The sequence below is a fragment of the Pongo abelii genome, chromosome 8 (genome assembly GCF_028885655.2).
Source record: "Pongo abelii isolate AG06213 chromosome 8, NHGRI_mPonAbe1-v2.0_pri, whole genome shotgun sequence".
In the NCBI taxonomy this organism is placed as follows: domain Eukaryota; kingdom Metazoa; phylum Chordata; class Mammalia; order Primates; family Hominidae; genus Pongo; species Pongo abelii.
The window spans coordinates 47,159,812-47,183,136 of record NC_071993.2 but is presented as its reverse complement, the minus strand read 5'-3'; positions in this window follow the sequence as shown (position 1 = coordinate 47,183,136).

Sequence of the window (23,325 nt, the reverse complement as noted above, 5' to 3'; positions counted from 1 at the left end):
TGTACTTCCACATTCTGTAAAAAGAGTGTTTCAAAACTTCTCTGTCCAAAGGAATGTTCAACTCTGTGAGATGAATGCACACACCACAAAGAAGTTTGAGAGACTGCTTCTGTCTACCTGTAATGTGAAGATGTTTCCTTACCAGCACAGACCTCAAAGTGCTCCAAATGTCCAATTGCAAATTCCAGAAAATGAGTGTTTGAAAACTGCTCTAACAAAACAAATGTTCAGCTCCGTGAGTTGAATGCACACATCACACAGAAGTTTGTGAGAAAACTTCTGTCTAGTTTTTGTGTGAAGGTGTCCGGTTTCCAACGAATTCCTATCAGCGTTCCAAATATCCACTTGCCGACACTGTAAAAACAGTGTTTCAAAATTTCTCAGTCAAAAGGAATGTTCAACTCTGTGACTTGAATGCACGTACCACAAAGTGGATTCAGAGAATGCTTCTGTCTACTTGTTATGTGAATATACTTCCTTTTCCAACACAGGCCTCAAAGCACTCCAAACGTCCAGTTGCGGATTCTAGAAAAAGAGTGTTTCAAAACCGCTCTATCAAAAGTAAAGTTCACATCTCTTAGTTGAGAGCACACATCAAACAGGAGTTTGTGAGAATGTTTCTGTCTCGTTTTTATCTGTGGATGTCCCGTTTCCAGCAAATTCCTAGAAGTGGTCCAAATATCCACAAGCGGATTCCACAGAAGGAGTGTTTCAAAACTGCTCTAACCGAAGGAATGTTCAACTCTGAGAGTTGGATGCACACATCACAAAGTGGTTTCTGAGAGTGCTTCTCTTTAGGTTTTTGTGAGGATGTTTGGCTTTCCACCAGAGGCCTCAGAGCTCTCCCAATGTCCAATTCCCGATTATACAAAAACAGTGTTAAATAGCTGCTCCAATAAAAGGAATGTTCCACACTGTGAGTTGAATATGAGCAACACAAAGTAGTTTCTGAGAATGATTCCTTCTAGGATATCTGTGAAAATGTTGCCTTTTCGACCACAGGCCTGAGAGCTTTCGGCATGACCACTTGCATATACTGCCAAAAGAGTGTTTCAAAACTGCTCCATGAAAGGAAAGGTTAAACTGCATGAGTTGAATACACTCATCACAGAGAAGTTTGTGAGCATGCTTCTGTCTAGATTTCTGTGAAGGTGTCCCCTTTTCAACGAATTCCTATAAGTGGTCCAAATTTCCACTTGCAGACTCTACAAAAACAGTCGTTCAAACATCTCTGTCAAAAGGAATGTACAACTCTGTGAGTTGAATGCACGCACCACAAAGAAGTTTCAGAGAATGCTTCTGTCTAGTTTTTATGTCAAGATATTTCCTTTCCACCACGGGCCTCAAGGCGCTCCAAGTGTCCACTTGCCGATCCTACCAAAGGAGTGTTTCAAAACTGCTCTATCAAAAGATGGGTTCAGCTCCGTGAGCTGAATGCTCACAGGACACAGAAGATTGTGAGAATGCTTCTGTCTAGTTTTTGTGTGAGGTTGACCCGTTTCCAACGAATTCCTATAAGGATTCCAAATATGTACTTCCACATTCTGTAAAAAGAGTGTTTCAAAACTTCTCTGTCCAAAGGAATGTTCAACTCTGTGAGATGAATGCACACACCACAAAGAAGTTTGAGAGACTGCTTCTGTCTACCTGTAATGTGAAGATGTTTCCTTACCAGCACAGACCTCAAAGTGCTCCAAATGTCCAATTGCAAATTCCAGAAAATGAGTGTTTGAAAACTGCTCTAACAAAACAAATGTTCAGCTCCGTGAGTTGAATGCACACATCACACAGAAGTTTGTGAGAAAACTTCTGTCTAGTTTTTGTGTGAAGGTGTCCGGTTTCCAACGAATTCCTATCAGCGTTCCAAATATCCACTTGCCGACACTGTAAAAACAGTGTTTCAAAATTTCTCAGTCAAAAGGAATGTTCAACTCTGTGACTTGAATGCACGTACCACAAAGTGGATTCAGAGAATGCTTCTGTCTACTTGTTATGTGAATATACTTCCTTTTCCAACACAGGCCTCAAAGCACTCCAAACGTCCAGTTGCGGATTCTAGAAAAAGAGTGTTTCAAAACCGCTCTATCAAAAGTAAAGTTCACATCTCTTAGTTGAGAGCACACATCAAACAGGAGTTTGTGAGAATGTTTCTGTCTCGTTTTTATCTGTGGATGTCCCGTTTCCAGCAAATTCCTAGAAGTGGTCCAAATATCCACAAGCGGATTCCACAGAAGGAGTGTTTCAAAACTGCTCTAACCGAAGGAATGTTCAACTCTGAGAGTTGGATGCACACATCACAAAGTGGTTTCTGAGAGTGCTTCTCTTTAGGTTTTTGTGAGGATGTTTGGCTTTCCACCAGAGGCCTCAGAGCTCTCCCAATGTCCAATTCCCGATTATACAAAAACAGTGTTAAATAGCTGCTCCAATAAAAGGAATGTTCCACTCTGTGAGTTGAATATGAGCAACACAAAGTAGTTTCTGGGAATGATTCCTTCTAGGATATCTGTGAAAATGTTGCCTTTTCGACCACAGGCCTGAGAGCTTTCGGCATGACCACTTGCATATACTGCCAAAAGAGTGTTTCAAAACTGCTCCATGAAAGGAAAGGTTAAACTGCATGAGTTGAATACACTCATCACAGAGAAGTTTGTGAGCATGCTTCTGTCTAGATTTCTGTGAAGGTGTCCCCTTTTCAACGAATTCCTATAAGTGGTCCAAATTTCCACTTGCAGACTCTACAAAAACAGTCGTTCAAACATCTCTGTCAAAAGGAATGTACAACTCTGTGAGTTGAATGCACGCACCACAAAGAAGTTTCAGAGAATGCTTCTGTCTAGTTTTTATGTCAAGATATTTCCTTTCCACCACGGGCCTCAAGGCGCTCCAAGTGTCCACTTGCCGATCCTACCAAAGGAGTGTTTCAAAACTGCTCTATCAAAAGATGGGTTCAGCTCCGTGAGCTGAATGCTCACAGGACACAGAAGATTGTGAGAATGCTTCTGTCTAGTTTTTGTGTGAGGTTGACCCGTTTCCAACGAATTCCTATAAGGATTCCAAATATGTACTTCCACATTCTGTAAAAAGAGTGTTTCAAAACTTCTCTGTCCAAAGGAATGTTCAACTCTGTGAGATGAATGCACACACCACAAAGAAGTTTGAGAGACTGCTTCTGTCTACCTGTAATGTGAAGATGTTTCCTTACCAGCACAGACCTCAAAGTGCTCCAAATGTCCAATTGCAAATTCCAGAAAATGAGTGTTTGAAAACTGCTCTAACAAAACAAATGTTCAGCTCCGTGAGTTGAATGCACACATCACACAGAAGTTTGTGAGAAAACTTCTGTCTAGTTTTTGTGTGAAGGTGTCCGGTTTCCAACGAATTCCTATCAGCGTTCCAAATATCCACTTGCCGACACTGTAAAAACAGTGTTTCAAAATTTCTCAGTCAAAAGGAATGTTCAACTCTGTGACTTGAATGCACGTACCACAAAGTGGATTCAGAGAATGCTTCTGTCTACTTGTTATGTGAATATACTTCCTTTTCCAACACAGGCCTCAAAGCACTCCAAACGTCCAGTTGCGGATTCTAGAAAAAGAGTGTTTCAAAACCGCTCTATCAAAAGTAAAGTTCACATCTCTTAGTTGAGAGCACACATCAAACAGGAGTTTGTGAGAATGTTTCTGTCTCGTTTTTATCTGTGGATGTCCCGTTTCCAGCAAATTCCTAGAAGTGGTCCAAATATCCACAAGCGGATTCCACAGAAGGAGTGTTTCAAAACTGCTCTAACCGAAGGAATGTTCAACTCTGAGAGTTGGATGCACACATCACAAAGTGGTTTCTGAGAGTGCTTCTCTTTAGGTTTTTGTGAGGATGTTTGGCTTTCCACCAGAGGCCTCAGAGCTCTCCCAATGTCCAATTCCCGATTATACAAAAACAGTGTTAAATAGCTGCTCCAATAAAAGGAATGTTCCACTCTGTGAGTTGAATATGAGCAGCACAAAGTAGTTTCTGGGAATGATTCCTTCTAGGATATATGTGAAAATGTTGCCTTTTCGACCACAGGCCTGAGAGCTTTCGGCATGACCACTTGCATATACTGCCAAAAGAGTGTTTCAAAACTGCTCCATGAAAGGAAAGGTTAAACTGCATGAGTTGAATACACTCATCACAGAGAAGTTTGTGAGCATGCTTCTGTCTAGATTTCTGTGAAGGTGTCCCCTTTTCAACGAATTCCTATAAGTGGTCCAAATTTCCACTTGCAGACTCTACAAAAACAGTCGTTCAAACATCTCTGTCAAAAGGAATGTACAACTCTGTGAGTTGAATGCACGCACCACAAAGAAGTTTCAGAGAATGCTTCTGTCTAGTTTTTATGTCAAGATATTTCCTTTCCACCACGGGCCTCAAGGCGCTCCAAGTGTCCACTTGCCGATCCTACCAAAGGAGTGTTTCAAAACTGCTCTATCAAAAGATGGGTTCAGCTCCGTGAGCTGAATGCTCACAGGACACAGAAGATTGTGAGAATGCTTCTGTCTAGTTTTTGTGTGAGGTTGACCCGTTTCCAACGAATTCCTATAAGGATTCCAAATATGTACTTCCACATTCTGTAAAAAGAGTGTTTCAAAACTTCTCTGTCCAAAGGAATGTTCAACTCTGTGAGATGAATGCACACACCACAAAGAAGTTTGAGAGACTGCTTCTGTCTACCTGTAATGTGAAGATGTTTCCTTACCAGCACAGACCTCAAAGTGCTCCAAATGTCCAATTGCAAATTCCAGAAAATGAGTGTTTGAAAACTGCTCTAACAAAACAAATGTTCAGCTCCGTGAGTTGAATGCACACATCACACAGAAGTTTGTGAGAAAACTTCTGTCTAGTTTTTGTGTGAAGGTGTCCGGTTTCCAACGAATTCCTATCAGCGTTCCAAATATCCACTTGCCGACACTGTAAAAACAGTGTTTCAAAATTTCTCAGTCAAAAGGAATGTTCAACTCTGTGACTTGAATGCACGTACCACAAAGTGGATTCAGAGAATGCTTCTGTCTACTTGTTATGTGAATATATTCCTTTTCCAACACAGGCCTCAAAGCACTCCAAACGTCCAGTTGCGGATTCTAGAAAAAGAGTGTTTCAAAACCGCTCTATCAAAAGTAAAGTTCACATCTCTTAGTTGAGAGCACACATCAAACAGGAGTTTGTGAGAATGTTTCTGTCTCGTTTTTATCTGTGGATGTCCCGTTTCCAGCAAATTCCTAGAAGTGGTCCAAATATCCACAAGCGGATTCCACAGAAGGAGTGTTTCAAAACTGCTCTAACCGAAGGAATGTTCAACTCTGAGAGTTGGATGCACACATCACAAAGTGGTTTCTGAGAGTGCTTCTCTTTAGGTTTTTGTGAGGATGTTTGGCTTTCCACCAGAGGCCTCAGAGCTCTCCCAATGTCCAATTCCCGATTATACAAAAACAGTGTTAAATAGCTGCTCCAATAAAAGGAATGTTCCACACTGTGAGTTGAATATGAGCAACACAAAGTAGTTTCTGAGAATGATTCCTTCTAGGATATCTGTGAAAATGTTGCCTTTTCGACCACAGGCCTGAGAGCTTTCGGCATGACCACTTGCATATACTGCCAAAAGAGTGTTTCAAAACTGCTCCATGAAAGGAAAGGTTAAACTGCATGAGTTGAATACACTCATCACAGAGAAGTTTGTGAGCATGCTTCTGTCTAGATTTCTGTGAAGGTGTCCCCTTTTCAACGAATTCCTATAAGTGGTCCAAATTTCCACTTGCAGACTCTACAAAAACAGTCGTTCAAACATCTCTGTCAAAAGGAATGTACAACTCTGTGAGTTGAATGCACGCACCACAAAGAAGTTTCAGAGAATGCTTCTGTCTAGTTTTTATGTCAAGATATTTCCTTTCCACCACGGGCCTCAAGGCGCTCCAAGTGTCCACTTGCCGATCCTACCAAAGGAGTGTTTCAAAACTGCTCTATCAAAAGATGGGTTCAGCTCCGTGAGCTGAATGCTCACAGGACACAGAAGATTGTGAGAATGCTTCTGTCTAGTTTTTGTGTGAGGTTGACCCGTTTCCAACGAATTCCTATAAGGATTCCAAATATGTACTTCCACATTCTGTAAAAAGAGTGTTTCAAAACTTCTCTGTCCAAAGGAATGTTCAACTCTGTGAGATGAATGCACACACCACAAAGAAGTTTGAGAGACTGCTTCTGTCTACCTGTAATGTGAAGATGTTTCCTTACCAGCACAGACCTCAAAGTGCTCCAAATGTCCAATTGCAAATTCCAGAAAATGAGTGTTTGAAAACTGCTCTAACAAAACAAATGTTCAGCTCCGTGAGTTGAATGCACACATCACACAGAAGTTTGTGAGAAAACTTCTGTCTAGTTTTTGTGTGAAGGTGTCCGGTTTCCAACGAATTCCTATCAGCGTTCCAAATATCCACTTGCCGACACTGTAAAAACAGTGTTTCAAAATTTCTCAGTCAAAAGGAATGTTCAACTCTGTGACTTGAATGCACGTACCACAAAGTGGATTCAGAGAATGCTTCTGTCTACTTGTTATGTGAATATATTCCTTTTCCAACACAGGCCTCAAAGCACTCCAAACGTCCAGTTGCGGATTCTAGAAAAAGAGTGTTTCAAAACCGCTCTATCAAAAGTAAAGTTCACATCTCTTAGTTGAGAGCACACATCAAACAGGAGTTTGTGAGAATGTTTCTGTCTCGTTTTTATCTGTGGATGTCCCGTTTCCAGCAAATTCCTAGAAGTGGTCCAAATATCCACAAGCGGATTCCACAGAAGGAGTGTTTCAAAACTGCTCTAACCGAAGGAATGTTCAACTCTGAGAGTTGGATGCACACATCACAAAGTGGTTTCTGAGAGTGCTTCTCTTTAGGTTTTTGTGAGGATGTTTGGCTTTCCACCAGAGGCCTCAGAGCTCTCCCAATGTCCAATTCCCGATTATACAAAAACAGTGTTAAATAGCTGCTCCAATAAAAGGAATGTTCCACACTGTGAGTTGAATATGAGCAACACAAAGTAGTTTCTGAGAATGATTCCTTCTAGGATATCTGTGAAAATGTTGCCTTTTCGACCACAGGCCTGAGAGCTTTCGGCATGACCACTTGCATATACTGCCAAAAGAGTGTTTCAAAACTGCTCCATGAAAGGAAAGGTTAAACTGCATGAGTTGAATACACTCATCACAGAGAAGTTTGTGAGCATGCTTCTGTCTAGATTTCTGTGAAGGTGTCCCCTTTTCAACGAATTCCTATAAGTGGTCCAAATTTCCACTTGCAGACTCTACAAAAACAGTCGTTCAAACATCTCTGTCAAAAGGAATGTACAACTCTGTGAGTTGAATGCACGCACCACAAAGAAGTTTCAGAGAATGCTTCTGTCTAGTTTTTATGTCAAGATATTTCCTTTCCACCACGGGCCTCAAGGCGCTCCAAGTGTCCACTTGCCGATCCTACCAAAGGAGTGTTTCAAAACTGCTCTATCAAAAGATGGGTTCAGCTCCGTGAGCTGAATGCTCACAGGACACAGAAGATTGTGAGAATGCTTCTGTCTAGTTTTTGTGTGAGGTTGACCCGTTTCCAACGAATTCCTATAAGGATTCCAAATATGTACTTCCACATTCTGTAAAAAGAGTGTTTCAAAACTTCTCTGTCCAAAGGAATGTTCAACTCTGTGAGATGAATGCACACACCACAAAGAAGTTTGAGAGACTGCTTCTGTCTACCTGTAATGTGAAGATGTTTCCTTACCAGCACAGACCTCAAAGTGCTCCAAATGTCCAATTGCAAATTCCAGAAAATGAGTGTTTGAAAACTACTCTAACAAAACAAATGTTCAGCTCCGTGAGTTGAATGCACACATCACACAGAAGTTTGTGAGAAAACTTCTGTCTAGTTTTTGTGTGAAGGTGTCCGGTTTCCAACGAATTCCTATCAGCGTTCCAAATATCCACTTGCCGACACTGTAAAAACAGTGTTTCAAAATTTCTCAGTCAAAAGGAATGTTCAACTCTGTGACTTGAATGCACGTACCACAAAGTGGATTCAGAGAATGCTTCTGTCTACTTGTTATGTGAATATATTCCTTTTCCAACACAGGCCTCAAAGCACTCCAAACGTCCAGTTGCGGATTCTAGAAAAAGAGTGTTTCAAAACCGCTCTATCAAAAGTAAAGTTCACATCTCTTAGTTGAGAGCACACATCAAACAGGAGTTTGTGAGAATGTTTCTGTCTCGTTTTTATCTGTGGATGTCCCGTTTCCAGCAAATTCCTAGAAGTGGTCCAAATATCCACAAGCGGATTCCACAGAAGGAGTGTTTCAAAACTGCTCTAACCGAAGGAATGTTCAACTCTGAGAGTTGGATGCACACATCACAAAGTGGTTTCTGAGAGTGCTTCTCTTTAGGTTTTTGTGAGGATGTTTGGCTTTCCACCAGAGGCCTCAGAGCTCTCCCAATGTCCAATTCCCGATTATACAAAAACAGTGTTAAATAGCTGCTCCAATAAAAGGAATGTTCCACACTGTGAGTTGAATATGAGCAACACAAAGTAGTTTCTGAGAATGATTCCTTCTAGGATATCTGTGAAAATGTTGCCTTTTCGACCACAGGCCTGAGAGCTTTCGGCATGACCACTTGCATATACTGCCAAAAGAGTGTTTCAAAACTGCTCCATGAAAGGAAAGGTTAAACTGCATGAGTTGAATACACTCATCACAGAGAAGTTTGTGAGCATGCTTCTGTCTAGATTTCTGTGAAGGTGTCCCCTTTTCAACGAATTCCTATAAGTGGTCCAAATTTCCACTTGCAGACTCTACAAAAACAGTCGTTCAAACATCTCTGTCAAAAGGAATGTACAACTCTGTGAGTTGAATGCACGCACCACAAAGAAGTTTCAGAGAATGCTTCTGTCTAGTTTTTATGTCAAGATATTTCCTTTCCACCACGGGCCTCAAGGCGCTCCAAGTGTCCACTTGCCGATCCTACCAAAGGAGTGTTTCAAAACTGCTCTATCAAAAGATGGGTTCAGCTCCGTGAGCTGAATGCTCACAGGACACAGAAGATTGTGAGAATGCTTCTGTCTAGTTTTTGTGTGAGGTTGACCCGTTTCCAACGAATTCCTATAAGGATTCCAAATATGTACTTCCACATTCTGTAAAAAGAGTGTTTCAAAACTTCTCTGTCCAAAGGAATGTTCAACTCTGTGAGATGAATGCACACACCACAAAGAAGTTTGAGAGACTGCTTCTGTCTACCTGTAATGTGAAGATGTTTCCTTACCAGCACAGACCTCAAAGTGCTCCAAATGTCCAATTGCAAATTCCAGAAAATGAGTGTTTGAAAACTGCTCTAACAAAACAAATGTTCAGCTCCGTGAGTTGAATGCACACATCACACAGAAGTTTGTGAGAAAACTTCTGTCTAGTTTTTGTGTGAAGGTGTCCGGTTTCCAAAGAATTCCTATCAGCGTTCCAAATATCCACTTGCCGACACTGTAAAAACAGTGTTTCAAAATTTCTCAGTCAAAAGGAATGTTCAACTCTGTGACTTGAATGCACGTACCACAAAGTGGATTCAGAGAATGCTTCTGTCTACTTGTTATGTGAATATACTTCCTTTTCCAACACAGGCCTCAAAGCACTCCAAACGTCCAGTTGCGGATTCTAGAAAAAGAGTGTTTCAAAACCGCTCTATCAAAAGTAAAGTTCACATCTCTTAGTTGAGAGCACACATCAAACAGGAGTTTGTGAGAATGTTTCTGTCTCGTTTTTATCTGTGGATGTCCCGTTTCCAGCAAATTCCTAGAAGTGGTCCAAATATCCACAAGCGGATTCCACAGAAGGAGTGTTTCAAAACTGCTCTAACCGAAGGAATGTTCAACTCTGAGAGTTGGATGCACACATCACAAAGTGGTTTCTGAGAGTGCTTCTCTTTAGGTTTTTGTGAGGATGTTTGGCTTTCCACCAGAGGCCTCAGAGCTCTCCCAATGTCCAATTCCCGATTATACAAAAACAGTGTTAAATAGCTGCTCCAATAAAAGGAATGTTCCACACTGTGAGTTGAATATGAGCAACACAAAGTAGTTTCTGAGAATGATTTCTTCTAGGATATCTGTGAAAATGTTGCCTTTTCGACCACAGGCCTGAGAGCTTTCGGCATGACCACTTGCATATACTGCCAAAAGAGTGTTTCAAAACTGCTCCATGAAAGGAAAGGTTAAACTGCATGAGTTGAATACACTCATCACAGAGAAGTTTGTGAGCATGCTTCTGTCTAGATTTCTGTGAAGGTGTCCCCTTTTCAACGAATTCCTATAAGTGGTCCAAATTTCCACTTGCAGACTCTACAAAAACAGTCGTTCAAACATCTCTGTCAAAAGGAATGTACAACTCTGTGAGTTGAATGCACGCACCACAAAGAAGTTTCAGAGAATGCTTCTGTCTAGTTTTTATGTCAAGATATTTCCTTTCCACCACGGGCCTCAAGGCGCTCCAAGTGTCCACTTGCCGATCCTACCAAAGGAGTGTTTCAAAACTGCTCTATCAAAAGATGGGTTCAGCTCCGTGAGCTGAATGCTCACAGGACACAGAAGATTGTGAGAATGCTTCTGTCTAGTTTTTGTGTGAGGTTGACCCGTTTCCAACGAATTCCTATAAGGATTCCAAATATGTACTTCCACATTCTGTAAAAAGAGTGTTTCAAAACTTCTCTGTCCAAAGGAATGTTCAACTCTGTGAGATGAATGCACACACCACAAAGAAGTTTGAGAGACTGCTTCTGTCTACCTGTAATGTGAAGATGTTTCCTTACCAGCACAGACCTCAAAGTGCTCCAAATGTCCAATTGCAAATTCCAGAAAATGAGTGTTTGAAAACTGCTCTAACAAAACAAATGTTCAGCTCCGTGAGTTGAATGCACACATCACACAGAAGTTTGTGAGAAAACTTCTGTCTAGTTTTTGTGTGAAGGTGTCCGGTTTCCAACGAATTCCTATCAGCGTTCCAAATATCCACTTGCCGACACTGTAAAAACAGTGTTTCAAAATTTCTCAGTCAAAAGGAATGTTCAACTCTGTGACTTGAATGCACGTACCACAAAGTGGATTCAGAGAATGCTTCTGTCTACTTGTTATGTGAATATATTCCTTTTCCAACACAGGCCTCAAAGCACTCCAAACGTCCAGTTGCGGATTCTAGAAAAAGAGTGTTTCAAAACCGCTCTATCAAAAGTAAAGTTCACATCTCTTAGTTGAGAGCACACATCAAACAGGAGTTTGTGAGAATGTTTCTGTCTCGTTTTTATCTGTGGATGTCCCGTTTCCAGCAAATTCCTAGAAGTGGTCCAAATATCCACAAGCGGATTCCACAGAAGGAGTGTTTCAAAACTGCTCTAACCGAAGGAATGTTCAACTCTGAGAGTTGGATGCACACATCACAAAGTGGTTTCTGAGAGTGCTTCTCTTTAGGTTTTTGTGAGGATGTTTGGCTTTCCACCAGAGGCCTCAGAGCTCTCCCAATGTCCAATTCCCGATTATACAAAAACAGTGTTAAATAGCTGCTCCAATAAAAGGAATGTTCCACACTGTGAGTTGAATATGAGCAACACAAAGTAGTTTCTGAGAATGATTCCTTCTAGGATATCTGTGAAAATGTTGCCTTTTCGACCACAGGCCTGAGAGCTTTCGGCATGACCACTTGCATATACTGCCAAAAGAGTGTTTCAAAACTGCTCCATGAAAGGAAAGGTTAAACTGCATGAGTTGAATACACTCATCACAGAGAAGTTTGTGAGCATGCTTCTGTCTAGATTTCTGTGAAGGTGTCCCCTTTTCAACGAATTCCTATAAGTGGTCCAAATTTCCACTTGCAGACTCTACAAAAACAGTCGTTCAAACATCTCTGTCAAAAGGAATGTACAACTCTGTGAGTTGAATGCACGCACCACAAAGAAGTTTCAGAGAATGCTTCTGTCTAGTTTTTATGTCAAGATATTTCCTTTCCACCACGGGCCTCAAGGCGCTCCAAGTGTCCACTTGCCGATCCTACCAAAGGAGTGTTTCAAAACTGCTCTATCAAAAGATGGGTTCAGCTCCGTGAGCTGAATGCTCACAGGACACAGAAGATTGTGAGAATGCTTCTGTCTAGTTTTTGTGTGAGGTTGACCCGTTTCCAACGAATTCCTATAAGGATTCCAAATATGTACTTCCACATTCTGTAAAAAGAGTGTTTCAAAACTTCTCTGTCCAAAGGAATGTTCAACTCTGTGAGATGAATGCACACACCACAAAGAAGTTTGAGAGACTGCTTCTGTCTACCTGTAATGTGAAGATGTTTCCTTACCAGCACAGACCTCAAAGTGCTCCAAATGTCCAATTGCAAATTCCAGAAAATGAGTGTTTGAAAACTGCTCTAACAAAACAAATGTTCAGCTCCGTGAGTTGAATGCACACATCACACAGAAGTTTGTGAGAAAACTTCTGTCTAGTTTTTGTGTGAAGGTGTCCGGTTTCCAACGAATTCCTATCAGCGTTCCAAATATCCACTTGCCGACACTGTAAAAACAGTGTTTCAAAATTTCTCAGTCAAAAGGAATGTTCAACTCTGTGACTTGAATGCACGTACCACAAAGTGGATTCAGAGAATGCTTCTGTCTACTTGTTATGTGAATATATTCCTTTTCCAACACAGGCCTCAAAGCACTCCAAACGTCCAGTTGCGGATTCTAGAAAAAGAGTGTTTCAAAACCGCTCTATCAAAAGTAAAGTTCACATCTCTTAGTTGAGAGCACACATCAAACAGGAGTTTGTGAGAATGTTTCTGTCTCGTTTTTATCTGTGGATGTCCCGTTTCCAGCAAATTCCTATAAGTGGTCCAAATATCCACAAGCGGATTCCACAGAAGGAGTGTTTCAAAACTGCTCTAACCGAAGGAATGTTCAACTCTGAGAGTTGGATGCACACATCACAAAGTGGTTTCTGAGAGTGCTTCTCTTTAGGTTTTTGTGAGGATGTTTGGCTTTCCACCAGAGGCCTCAGAGCTCTCCCAATGTCCAATTCCCGATTATACAAAAACAGTGTTAAATAGCTGCTCCAATAAAAGGAATGTTCCACTCTGTGAGTTGAATATGAGCAACACAAAGTAGTTTCTGAGAATGATTCCTTCTAGGATATATGTGAAAATGTTGCCTTTTCGACCACAGGCCTGAGAGCTTTCGGCATGACCACTTGCATATACTGCCAAAAGAGTGTTTCAAAACTGCTCCATGAAAGGAAAGGTTAAACTGCATGAGTTGAATACACTCATCACAGAGAAGTTTGTGAGCATGCTTCTGTCTAGATTTCTGTGAAGGTGTCCCCTTTTCAACGAATTCCTATAAGTGGTCCAAATTTCCACTTGCAGACTCTACAAAAACAGTCGTTCAAACATCTCTGTCAAAAGGAATGTACAACTCTGTGAGTTGAATGCACGCACCACAAAGAAGTTTCAGAGAATGCTTCTGTCTAGTTTTTATGTCAAGATATTTCCTTTCCACCACGGGCCTCAAGGCGCTCCAAGTGTCCACTTGCCGATCCTACCAAAGGAGTGTTTCAAAACTGCTCTATCAAAAAATGGGTTCAGCTCCGTGAGCTGAATGCTCACAGGACACAGAAGATTGTGAGAATGCTTCTGTCTAGTTTTTGTGTGAGGTTGACCCGTTTCCAACGAATTCCTATAAGGATTCCAAATATGTACTTCCACATTCTGTAAAAAGAGTGTTTCAAAACTTCTCTGTCCAAAGGAATGTTCAACTCTGTGAGATGAATGCACACACCACAAAGAAGTTTGAGAGACTGCTTCTGTCTACCTGTAATGTGAAGATGTTTCCTTACCAGCACAGACCTCAAAGTGCTCCAAATGTCCAATTGCAAATTCCAGAAAATGAGTGTTTGAAAACTGCTCTAACAAAACAAATGTTCAGCTCCGTGAGTTGAATGCACACATCACACAGAAGTTTGTGAGAAAACTTCTGTCTAGTTTTTGTGTGAAGGTGTCCGGTTTCCAACGAATTCCTATCAGCGTTCCAAATATCCACTTGCCGACACTGTAAAAACAGTGTTTCAAAATTTCTCAGTCAAAAGGAATGTTCAACTCTGTGACTTGAATGCACGTACCACAAAGTGGATTCAGAGATTGCTTCTGTCTACTTGTTATGTGAATATATTCCTTTTCCAACACAGGCCTCAAAGCACTCCAAACGTCCAGTTGCGGATTCTAGAAAAAGAGTGTTTCAAAACCGCTCTATCAAAAGTAAAGTTCACATCTCTTAGTTGAGAGCACACATCAAACAGGAGTTTGTGAGAATGTTTCTGTCTCGTTTTTATCTGTGGATGTCCCGTTTCCAGCAAATTCCTAGAAGTGGTCCAAATATCCACAAGCGGATTCCACAGAAGCAGTGTTTCAAAACTGCTCTAACCGAAGGAATGTTCAACTCTGAGAGTTGGATGCACACATCACAAAGTGGTTTCTGAGAGTGCTTCTCTTTAGGTTTTTGTGAGGATGTTTGGCTTTCCACCAGAGGCCTCAGAGCTCTCCCAATGTCCAATTCCCGATTATACAAAAACAGTGTTAAATAGCTGCTCCAATAAAAGGAATGTTCCACTCTGTGAGTTGAATATGAGCAACACAAAGTAGTTTCTGAGAATGATTCCTTCTAGGATATCTGTGAAAATGTTGCCTTTTCGACCACAGGCCTGAGAGCTTTCGGCATGACCACTTGCATATACTGCCAAAAGAGTGTTTCAAAACTGCTCCATGAAAGGAAAGGTTAAACTGCATGAGTTGAATACACTCATCACAGAGAAGTTTGTGAGCATGCTTCTGTCTAGATTTCTGTGAAGGTGTCCCCTTTTCAACGAATTCCTATAAGTGGTCCAAATTTCCACTTGCAGACTCTACAAAAACAGTCGTTCAAACATCTCTGTCAAAAGGAATGTACAACTCTGTGAGTTGAATGCACGCACCACAAAGAAGTTTCAGAGAATGCTTCTGTCTAGTTTTTATGTCAAGATATTTCCTTTCCACCACGGGCCTCAAGGCGCTCCAAGTGTCCACTTGCCGATCCTACCAAAGGAGTGTTTCAAAACTGCTCTATCAAAAGATGGGTTCAGCTCCGTGAGCTGAATGCTCACAGGACACAGAAGATTGTGAGAATGCTTCTGTCTAGTTTTTGTGTGAGGTTGACCCGTTTCCAACGAATTCCTATAAGGATTCCAAATATGTACTTCCACATTCTGTAAAAAGAGTGTTTCAAAACTTCTCTGTCCAAAGGAATGTTCAACTCTGTGAGATGAATGCACACACCACAAAGAAGTTTGAGAGACTGCTTCTGTCTACCTGTAATGTGAAGATGTTTCCTTACCAGCACAGACCTCAAAGTGCTCCAAATGTCCAATTGCAAATTCCAGAAAATGAGTGTTTGAAAACTGCTCTAACAAAACAAATGTTCAGCTCCGTGAGTTGAATGCACACATCACACAGAAGTTTGTGAGAAAACTTCTGTCTAGTTTTTGTGTGAAGGTGTCCGGTTTCCAACGAATTCCTATCAGCGTTCCAAATATCCACTTGCCGACACTGTAAAAACAGTGTTTCAAAATTTCTCAGTCAAAAGGAATGTTCAACTCTGTGACTTGACTGCACGTACCACAAAGTGGATTCAGAGAATGCTTCTGTCTACTTGTTATGTGAATATATTCCTTTTCCAACACAGGCCTCAAAGCACTCCAAACGTCCAGTTGCGGATTCTAGAAAAAGAGTGTTTCAAAACCGCTCTATCAAAAGTAAAGTTCACATCTCTTAGTTGAGAGCACACATCAAACAGGAGTTTGTGAGAATGTTTCTGTCTCGTTTTTATCTGTGGATGTCCCGTTTCCAGCAAATTCCTATAAGTGGTCCAAATATCCACAAGCGGATTCCACAGAAGGAGTGTTTCAAAACTGCTCTAACCGAAGGAATGTTCAACTCTGAGAGTTGGATGCACACATCACAAAGTGGTTTCTGAGAGTGCTTCTCTTTAGGTTTTTGTGAGGATGTTTGGCTTTCCACCAGAGGCCTCAGAGCTCTCCCAATGTCCAATTCCCGATTATACAAAAACAGTGTTAAATAGCTGCTCCAATAAAAGGAATGTTCCACTCTGTGAGTTGAATATGAGCAACACAAAGTAGTTTCTGAGAATGATTCCTTCTAGGATATATGTGAAAATGTTGCCTTTTCGACCACAGGCCTGAGAGCTTTCGGCATGACCACTTGCATATACTGCCAAAAGAGTGTTTCAAAACTGCTCCATGAAAGGAAAGGTTAAACTGCATGAGTTGAATACACTCATCACAGAGAAGTTTGTGAGCATGCTTCTGTCTAGATTTCTGTGAAGGTGTCCCCTTTTCAACGAATTCCTATAAGTGGTCCAAATTTCCACTTGCAGACTCTACAAAAACAGTCGTTCAAACATCTCTGTCAAAAGGAATGTACAACTCTGTGAGTTGAATGCACGCACCACAAAGAAGTTTCAGAGAATGCTTCTGTCTAGTTTTTATGTCAAGATATTTCCTTTCCACCACGGGCCTCAAGGCGCTCCAAGTGTCCACTTGCCGATCCTACCAAAGGAGTGTTTCAAAACTGCTCTATCAAAAGATGGGTTCAGCTCCGTGAGCTGAATGCTCACAGGACACAGAAGATTGTGAGAATGCTTCTGTCTAGTTTTTGTGTGAGGTTGACCCGTTTCCAACGAATTCCTATAAGGATTCCAAATATGTACTTCCACATTCTGTAAAAAGAGTGTTTCAAAACTTCTCTGTCCAAAGGAATGTTCAACTCTGTGAGATGAATGCACACACCACAAAGAAGTTTGAGAGACTGCTTCTGTCTACCTGTAATGTGAAGATGTTTCCTTACCAGCACAGACCTCAAAGTGCTCCAAATGTCCAATTGCAAATTCCAGAAAATGAGTGTTTGAAAACTGCTCTAACAAAACAAATGTTCAGCTCCGTGAGTTGAATGCACACATCACACAGAAGTTTGTGAGAAAACTTCTGTCTAGTTTTTGTGTGAAGGTGTCCGGTTTCCAACGAATTCCTATCAGCGTTCCAAATATCCACTTGCCGACACTGTAAAAACAGTGTTTCAAAATTTCTCAGTCAAAAGGAATGTTCAACTCTGTGACTTGACTGCACGTACCACAAAGTGGATTCAGAGAATGCTTCTGTCTACTTGTTATGTGAATATATTCCTTTTCCAACACAGGCCTCAAAGCACTCCAAACGTCCAGTTGCGGATTCTAGAAAAAGAGTGTTTCAAAACCGCTCTATCAAAAGTAAAGTTCACATCTCTTAGTTGAGAGCACACATCAAACAGGAGTTTGTGAGAATGTTTCTGTCTCGTTTTTATCTGTGGATGTCCCGTTTCCAGCAAATTCCTATAAGTGGTCCAAATATCCACAAGCGGATTCCACAGAAGGAGTGTTTCAAAACTGCTCTAACCGAAGGAATGTTCAACTCTGAGAGTTGGATGCACACATCACAAAGTGGTTTCTGAGAGTGCTTCTCTTTAGGTTTTTGTGAGGATGTTTGGCTTTCCACCAGAGGCCTCAGAGCTCTCCCAATGTCCAATTCCCGATTATACAAAAACAGTGTTAAATAGCTGCTCCAATAAAAGGAATGTTCCACACTGTGAGTTGAATATGAGCAACACAAAGTAGTTTCTGAGAATGATTCCTTCTAAGATATCTGTGAAAATGTTGCCTTTTCGACCACAGGCCTGAGAGCTTTCGGCATGACCACTTGCATATACTGCCAAAAGAGTGTTTCAAAACTGCTCCATGAAAGGAAAGGTTAAACTGCATGAGTTGAATACACTCATCACAGAGAAGTTTGTGAGCATGCTTCTGTCTAGATTTCTGTGAAGGTGTCCCCTTTTCAACGAATTCCTATAAGTGGTCCAAATTTCCACTTGCAGACTCTACAAAAACAGTCGTTCAAACATCTCTGTCAAAAGGAATGTACAACTCTGTGAGTTGAATGCACGCACCACAAAGAAGTTTCAGAGAATGCTTCTGTCTAGTTTTTATGTCAAGATATTTCCTTTCCACCACGGGCCTCAAGGCGCTCCAAGTGTCCACTTGCCGATCCTACCAAAGGAGTGTTTCAAAACTGCTCTATCAAAAGATGGGTTCAGCTCCGTGAGCTGAATGCTCACAGGACACAGAAGATTGTGAGAATGCTTCTGTCTAGTTTTTGTGTGAGGTTGACCCGTTTCCAACGAATTCCTATAAGGATTCCAAATATGTACTTCCACATTCTGTAAAAAGAGTGTTTCAAAACTTCTCTGTCCAAAGGAATGTTCAACTCTGTGAGATGAATGCACACACCACAAAGAAGTTTGAGAGACTGTTTCTGTCTACCTGTAATGTGAAGATGTTTCCTTACCAGCACAGACCTCAAAGTGCTCCAAATGTCCAATTGCAAATTCCAGAAAATGAGTGTTTGAAAACTGCTCTAACAAAACAAATGTTCAGCTCCGTGAGTTGAATGCACACATCACACAGAAGTTTGTGAGAAAACTTCTGTCTAGTTTTTGTGTGAAGGTGTCCGGTTTCCAACGAATTCCTATCAGCGTTCCAAATATCCACTTGCCGACACTGTAAAAACAGTGTTTCAAAATTTCTCAGTCAAAAGGAATGTTCAACTCTGTGACTTGAATGCACGTACCACAAAGTGGATTCAGAGAATGCTTCTGTCTACTTGTTATGTGAATATATTCCTTTTCCAACACAGGCCTCAAAGCACTCCAAACGTCCAGTTGCGGATTCTAGAAAAAGAGTGTTTCAAAACCGCTCTATCAAAAGTAAAGTTCACATCTCTTAGTTGAGAGCACACATCAAACAGGAGTTTGTGAGAATGTTTCTGTCTCGTTTTTATCTGTGGATGTCCCGTTTCCAGCAAATTCCTATAAGTGGTCCAAATATCCACAAGCGGATTCCACAGAAGGAGTGTTTCAAAACTGCTCTAACCGAAGGAATGTTCAACTCTGAGAGTTGGATGCACACATCACAAAGTGGTTTCTGAGAGTGCTTCTCTTTAGGTTTTTGTGAGGATGTTTGGCTTTCCACCAGAGGCCTCAGAGCTCTCCCAATGTCCAATTCCCGATTATACAAAAACAGTGTTAAATAGCTGCTCCAATAAAAGGAATGTTCCACTCTGTGAGTTGAATATGAGCAACACAAAGTAGTTTCTGAGAATGATTCCTTCTAGGATATCTGTGAAAATGTTGCCTTTTCGACCACAGGCCTGAGAGCTTTCGGCATGACCACTTGCATATACTGCCAAAAGAGTGTTTCAAAACTGCTCCATGAAAGGAAAGGTTAAACTGCATGAGTTGAATACACTCATCACAGAGAAGTTTGTGAGCATGCTTCTGTCTAGATTTCTGTGAAGGTGTCCCCTTTTCAACGAATTCCTATAAGTGGTCCAAATTTCCACTTGCAGACTCTACAAAAACAGTCGTTCAAACATCTCTGTCAAAAGGAATGTACAACTCTGTGAGTTGAATGCACGCACCACAAAGAAGTTTCAGAGAATGCTTCTGTCTAGTTTTTATGTCAAGATATTTCCTTTCCACCACGGGCCTCAAGGCGCTCCAAGTGTCCACTTGCCGATCCTACCAAAGGAGTGTTTCAAAACTGCTCTATCAAAAGATGGGTTCAGCTCCGTGAGCTGAATGCTCACAGGACACAGAAGATTGTGAGAATGCTTCTGTCTAGTTTTTGTGTGAGGTTGACCCGTTTCCAACGAATTCCTATAAGGATTCCAAATATGTACTTCCACATTCTGTAAAAAGAGTGTTTCAAAACTTCTCTGTCCAAAGGAATGTTCAACTCTGTGAGATGAATGCACACACCACAAAGAAGTTTGAGAGACTGCTTCTGTCTACCTGTAATGTGAAGATGTTTCCTTACCAGCACAGACCTCAAAGTGCTCCAAATGTCCAATTGCAAATTCCAGAAAATGAGTGTTTGAAAACTGCTCTAACAAAACAAATGTTCAGCTCCGTGAGTTGAATGCACACATCACACAGAAGTTTGTGAGAAAACTTCTGTCTAGTTTTTGTGTGAAGGTGTCCGGTTTCCAACGAATTCCTATCAGCGTTCCAAATATCCACTTGCCGACACTGTAAAAACAGTGTTTCAAAATTTCTCAGTCAAAAGGAATGTTCAACTCTGTGACTTGACTGCACGTACCACAAAGTGGATTCAGAGAATGCTTCTGTCTACTTGTTATGTGAATATATTCCTTTTCCAACACAGGCCTCAAAGCACTCCAAACGTCCAGTTGCGGATTCTAGAAAAAGAGTGTTTCAAAACCGCTCTATCAAAAGTAAAGTTCACATCTCTTAGTTGAGAGCACACATCAAACAGGAGTTTGTGAGAATGTTTCTGTCTCGTTTTTATCTGTGGATGTCCCGTTTCCAGCAAATTCCTATAAGTGGTCCAAATATCCACAAGCGGATTCCACAGAAGGAGTGTTTCAAAACTGCTCTAACCGAAGGAATGTTCAACTCTGAGAGTTGGATGCACACATCACAAAGTGGTTTCTGAGAGTGCTTCTCTTTAGGTTTTTGTGAGGATGTTTGGCTTTCCACCAGAGGCCTCAGAGCTCTCCCAATGTCCAATTCCCGATTATACAAAAACAGTGTTAAATAGCTGCTCCAATAAAAGGAATGTTCCACACTGTGAGTTGAATATGAGCAACACAAAGTAGTTTCTGAGAATGATTCCTTCTAAGATATCTGTGAAAATGTTGCCTTTTCGACCACAGGCCTGAGAGCTTTCGGCATGACCACTTGCATATACTGCCAAAAGAGTGTTTCAAAACTGCTCCATGAAAGGAAAGGTTAAACTGCATGAGTTGAATACACTCATCACAGAGAAGTTTGTGAGCATGCTTCTGTCTAGATTTCTGTGAAGGTGTCCCCTTTTCAACGAATTCCTATAAGTGGTCCAAATTTCCACTTGCAGACTCTACAAAAACAGTCGTTCAAACATCTCTGTCAAAAGGAATGTACAACTCTGTGAGTTGAATGCACGCACCACAAAGAAGTTTCAGAGAATGCTTCTGTCTAGTTTTTATGTCAAGATATTTCCTTTCCACCACGGGCCTCAAGGCGCTCCAAGTGTCCACTTGCCGATCCTACCAAAGGAGTGTTTCAAAACTGCTCTATCAAAAGATGGGTTCAGCTCCGTGAGCTGAATGCTCACAGGACACAGAAGATTGTGAGAATGCTTCTGTCTAGTTTTTGTGTGAGGTTGACCCGTTTCCAACGAATTCCTATAAGGATTCCAAATATGTACTTCCACATTCTGTAAAAAGAGTGTTTCAAAACTTCTCTGTCCAAAGGAATGTTCAACTCTGTGAGATGAATGCACACACCACAAAGAAGTTTGAGAGACTGCTTCTGTCTACCTGTAATGTGAAGATGTTTCCTTACCAGCACAGACCTCAAAGTGCTCCAAATGTCCAATTGCAAATTCCAGAAAATGAGTGTTTGAAAACTGCTCTAACAAAACAAATGTTCAGCTCCGTGAGTTGAATGCACACATCACACAGAAGTTTGTGAGAAAACTTCTGTCTAGTTTTTGTGTGAAGGTGTCCGGTTTCCAACGAATTCCTATCAGCGTTCCAAATATCCACTTGCCGACACTGTAAAAACAGTGTTTCAAAATTTCTCAGTCAAAAGGAATGTTCAACTCTGTGACTTGACTGCACGTACCACAAAGTGGATTCAGAGAATGCTTCTGTCTACTTGTTATGTGAATATATTCCTTTTCCAACACAGGCCTCAAAGCACTCCAAACGTCCAGTTGCGGATTCTAGAAAAAGAGTGTTTCAAAACCGCTCTATCAAAAGTAAAGTTCACATCTCTTAGTTGAGAGCACACATCAAACAGGAGTTTGTGAGAATGTTTCTGTCTCGTTTTTATCTGTGGATGTCCCGTTTCCAGCAAATTCCTATAAGTGGTCCAAATATCCACAAGCGGATTCCACAGAAGGAGTGTTTCAAAACTGCTCTAACCGAAGGAATGTTCAACTCTGAGAGTTGGATGCACACATCACAAAGTGGTTTCTGAGAGTGCTTCTCTTTAGGTTTTTGTGAGGATGTTTGGCTTTCCACCAGAGGCCTCAGAGCTCTCCCAATGTCCAATTCCCGATTATACAAAAACAGTGTTAAATAGCTGCTCCAATAAAAGGAATGTTCCACACTGTGAGTTGAATATGAGCAACACAAAGTAGTTTCTGAGAATGATTCCTTCTAAGATATCTGTGAAAATGTTGCCTTTTCGACCACAGGCCTGAGAGCTTTCGGCATGACCACTTGCATATACTGCCAAAAGAGTGTTTCAAAACTGCTCCATGAAAGGAAAGGTTAAACTGCATGAGTTGAATACACTCATCACAGAGAAGTTTGTGAGCATGCTTCTGTCTAGATTTCTGTGAAGGTGTCCCCTTTTCAACGAATTCCTATAAGTGGTCCAAATTTCCACTTGCAGACTCTACAAAAACAGTCGTTCAAACATCTCTGTCAAAAGGAATGTACAACTCTGTGAGTTGAATGCACGCACCACAAAGAAGTTTCAGAGAATGCTTCTGTCTAGTTTTTATGTCAAGATATTTCCTTTCCACCACGGGCCTCAAGGCGCTCCAAGTGTCCACTTGCCGATCCTACCAAAGGAGTGTTTCAAAACTGCTCTATCAAAAGATGGGTTCAGCTCCGTGAGCTGAATGCTCACAGGACACAGAAGATTGTGAGAATGCTTCTGTCTAGTTTTTGTGTGAGGTTGACCCGTTTCCAACGAATTCCTATAAGGATTCCAAATATGTACTTCCACATTCTGTAAAAAGAGTGTTTCAAAACTTCTCTGTCCAAAGGAATGTTCAACTCTGTGAGATGAATGCACACACCACAAAGAAGTTTGAGAGACTGTTTCTGTCTACCTGTAATGTGAAGATGTTTCCTTACCAGCACAGACCTCAAAGTGCTCCAAATGTCCAATTGCAAATTCCAGAAAATGAGTGTTTGAAAACTGCTCTAACAAAACAAATGTTCAGCTCCGTGAGTTGAATGCACACATCACACAGAAGTTTGTGAGAAAACTTCTGTCTAGTTTTTGTGTGAAGGTGTCCGGTTTCCAACGAATTCCTATCAGCGTTCCAAATATCCACTTGCCGACACTGTAAAAACAGTGTTTCAAAATTTCTCAGTC